This window comes from Styela clava, chromosome 13, assembly GCF_964204865.1.
Source record: "Styela clava chromosome 13, kaStyClav1.hap1.2, whole genome shotgun sequence".
NCBI classification, from domain to species: Eukaryota; Metazoa; Chordata; class Ascidiacea; order Stolidobranchia; family Styelidae; genus Styela; species Styela clava.
The window spans coordinates 17328533-17332619 of record NC_135262.1 but is presented as its reverse complement, the minus strand read 5'-3'; the positions used below and the strand labels follow the sequence as shown (position 1 = coordinate 17332619).

The following is a 4087-nucleotide window of genomic DNA, read 5'->3' as shown; positions in this document are numbered from 1 at the left end:
GTGCATCAATTTCCTTGTTTACATCCGTAACCAGAAACAATCAATAAACGTATAGCATATATAATTGGTAAATGAATGTGATGTTACCGTATATTGCTATTTCGTAGATTGTCTCTGACTTGCAAGTCACCCGTTCACCCTTCAGCTTCAACGCCCACGTGAATGAAGATGCGTTAAAAATCTCTATATGTTTTTATTTGTAAATTTCCACAACACACAGAATACAAATCTTAAAACATTTATCCAGACTAGCTTAGAATGGTTTACATCGTCTTCCCCCACATCGTCCTCATTCGAAAGATATCGGAGTTGTATTTATACGTCGATCGTACATCTAATTAAATACTGTAAACGTGAGCTCGTGATTCACGTTATAAACAGAAGTTCCTATTATCTCAACAAGGGTATTTAGGTACATCGTACGGATGGGAACTTAGATATAATTATTTCAATCAGTGCCAAAGGTCTTGAGAATATAAATTTTAATTTGATAATGACTGGATGGAACCTGTTATGTTCTTAAACCTGGTGTAATTTGATTCCTACAAAAGTCTTTGTTCGAATTTTGGGGAAAATTAACTTTGTTTTCATATTTTTAACATGAAATGGGGTACATTTGGGGGTTAGTTGCTATATTATCTCCCCATCTTACTAACTGGAAGTTTAAAGATTTGGCACCCTCTAATAAATTGAAAATATATAGAAAAATACAATACACGATGCTAAAATTAATGATATAGGTCAAAAAAATATTTACATGTATATGATCTACTATGAGACAAGACATTGAAGTAAAGAAAAGTTTATAGAAAGGTAACGGTTGTAAAGTAGAATTACAGAAGGATGGCGTATTTTTATTTTAAAAATTTTGGTTTGAACGGTTAAAACATATTTTCAATTCAATGTATTTCGCTAAGTTGAAATACTTATACTCGCTTTATCGCATTGTTACGATTTTGTAGACCTAGTTGGTCAATATATGCTTGTCCCATGTCGGGAAGAAAAAACGCGTTGCGACCTAGTTGGTCTATATATTTGTCCCATGTCGGGATGAAAAAACGCATTTTTACGTTTATGCCATCTCAGGGCTTTTTTGAAAAAATAACGCTTTTGATACAATTTTTGTTTAACGAGCTTATTATTTCACCGTTCTATATGACGGCTTTGTAAATAATTAAAAGTATGACTCGCTCGAATCTACTTTTAGAAAGCATTTTAATTCCAACGAAATCTATTTAATCGAAAAGGAATGCTAACCACAAATATTCAATAATATAAATCTCTTGAAAGGTATTTGAAATTAGAATATTCAAAGTTGTTACCATTAATTAATTTATAAAAATTGAAAGCCGAATGAAACGCCATGTATATACGAGAAGAAAAAGAAGTACTTTACCTTAGTATTAGTGGAAGAATGAAAAATGTCTGTCTCAATGAGAAGAAAAACCTGCAAATCATGAAACAAATTGTAGAATGACATGCTCCTGATCTGTATATCCATTAGGTACGCGCGACAATTCCTCTCTCTATTATTCGGAATAGAGCGCGTAATTTACCGTAAAACAGTCCATATAGTTCATTGTTTTCAACAGTTCGTTTTTGATTAGGTTTTTCACCTCGAACATATATCATGTTCTAAAAGAGTTCATTTCGATCGATGTTCAATACAGTCCATATTCATGATTTTAACGTTTCCAGAGTCCGTTACCATAGTTCAACTGTTTTCAATTGAAATTATTGTCTTTTCATAATGTTTTTGATTATGTCGGCTTGTCAGCAATTTGATACTTCACTCGTTGTTCCAGGCAATTTGAATCTCCCCGACGTTCGTAAGTTCGCACGTTTTGTGGAGACGGTTTCTCGGCACTTATTGAAAGCTTTCGCTTGGTCAGCTTTTTGGTTGATTCCGTCAAATTGTTGCCAGTCCTGATTGTTGTCCGAATTTGTGGTTGAACCCTGTTGATCTGCTCCGTTTCAGAAGGTTAATTCAAGTCGGCTTTGTCACCATTTATAGCATAAATGATTGTTAGATGAATGTGATGTTACCGTATATTGCTATTTCGTAGATTGTCTCTGACTTGCAAGTCACCCGTTCACCCTTCAGCTTCAACGCCCACGTGAATGAAGATGCGTTAAAAATCTCTATATGTTTTTATTTGTAAATTTCCACAACACACAGAATACAAATCTTAAAACATTTATCCAGACTAGCTTAGAATGGTTTACATCGTCTTCCCCCACATCGTCCTCATTCGAAAGATATCGGAGTTGTATTTATACGTCGATCGTACATCTAATTAAATACTGTAAACGTGAGCTCGTGATTCACGTTATAAACAGAAGTTCCTATTATCTCAACAAGGGTATTTAGGTACATCGTACGGATGGGAACTTAGATATAATTATTTCAATCAGTGCCAAAGGTCTTGAGAATATAAATTTTAATTTGATAATGACTGGATGGAACCTGTTATGTTCTTAAACCTGGTGTAATTTGATTCCTACAAAAGTCTTTGTTCGAATTTTGGGGAAAATTAACTTTGTTTTCATATTTTTAACATGAAATGGGGTACATTTGGGGGTTAGTTGCTATAAACGTTACCTCGTTTTTGTAATTTTTTTGGTTATTTGTCAGTTTTCAGTAGCGTTTCAAAAAAATAGTTCTGGCTTAAATATCTTAATTGTCATTATGTATTCATAGGAGCATTAATTTAGTTGCTGTAATCAAAAATGAGTCACGCAAATGCTGCGATAGACTAATCTAAACTAAGCTATCAGTGCCTGTGAGCGGCACATGGTATATAAATTTTATAAAAATGAGGGCTTTCAAACACGTAAACCAGCTTATAAGCGCCAACACATCAAAACACTCTCAAAATAAGTAAAGTAAATTGGCAATAGTGAAGTATGGGAAGAATTTTTCTGGGGTCAAGGGTCGGAGAAACGTCTTATGGGCCAGTCCAGTCATTAGAGATCGCCCTCGCCTGCTATTGTCCACGAACGAATCCAGATGGGCATGTTTTCGTCCGTCTTGCGAATTAGGTCACTGAGGATGTAGAGCCTCATTATAAAATACTCCCATAGCGCGTGTTTTAAGCCATTTTTCGCCGCGCCAAAAAATGGCTTTTCCAGTGGTACGCGGCCAGAGTAAAGGATAGGATAGGATAGGATTTAGGATAGGATTTACATATTTATCCCGGGGGAGAGGAAAGCCGATAAGACGGCTTATCCATATGGCGAACCACGGCCTCTCGTCCGGTTACCATTCCAATTCGGGTATGGGATTAGTTTTTTACTGTATTGTTTGTTTTCGGAAGCATGGACTTGGTGGTGGAGGAAGCCGTAAATAAACAGTAAAGTGGTACGAGGCCAGTAAAAGGTTGAGAACCACTGCTGTAGTGCAACGCCAAGCCGACCTGCGAGAGCGGAGTGGCAAGCCAAACCCTCGCTCTCGTCGTTGCAAAAATGAGATTAATACAAGAGTGGGGGAATACCCCACAATTCAGGTATTAATCTGAATAGAACAGTTACTACACTCTAAGAAATGTTCGGTAAATTTGACCGTCATTTTAGGGGTAAAAAAATCGTGTCGGTAAACTGATTCACCAACAAATGTCGGTATTAATTACTGACATAGAAGGCGTGGCGTTAGTCGAGGTTGCGCGCGCACACAGGTGAGGGAGAGCCGCCGATCAGGCGGTATACTTCTAACGATTAAATTATCACGCGACGTTTTTTGTTGCTTTACTCCCTAATTTTTCCGTTCGATTGACGAATTCCAGACTTTTGGACTCTGATAAGACGATATTATGTACGTCAGTCGACAGCAGTTATATCTTAGTTGCTTTTGTTATTACTGAGTTGGCTGTATTTCTGTGAGGTAATGCAGATTAGATCCAAGTTTTTTGTGCATCTCAAAGTCAGCCTGTCAAATGTTGGAAATGTAAATGAAATTGTTTAATGAAATGTCAATTCATGTGAAACGGTAAACGCTCTTCTTGGAATTGGCGATTTAAATCTCCTCCACCTATTTGGAACTGAGGCATACTAAAAATAGGCAGTTTTAGTTTGTATTATTAATTTAATA

General features: G+C 36.4%; 1 pseudogene; it reads right to left on the bottom strand.

Annotated features, from left to right (window-relative positions):
* Positions 1 to 3374: 3374 nt before the first annotated feature.
* LOC144431546 (U2 spliceosomal RNA) lies at positions 3375 to 3546 on the bottom strand (annotated as a pseudogene).
* Positions 3547 to 4087: the final 541 nt, after the last annotated feature.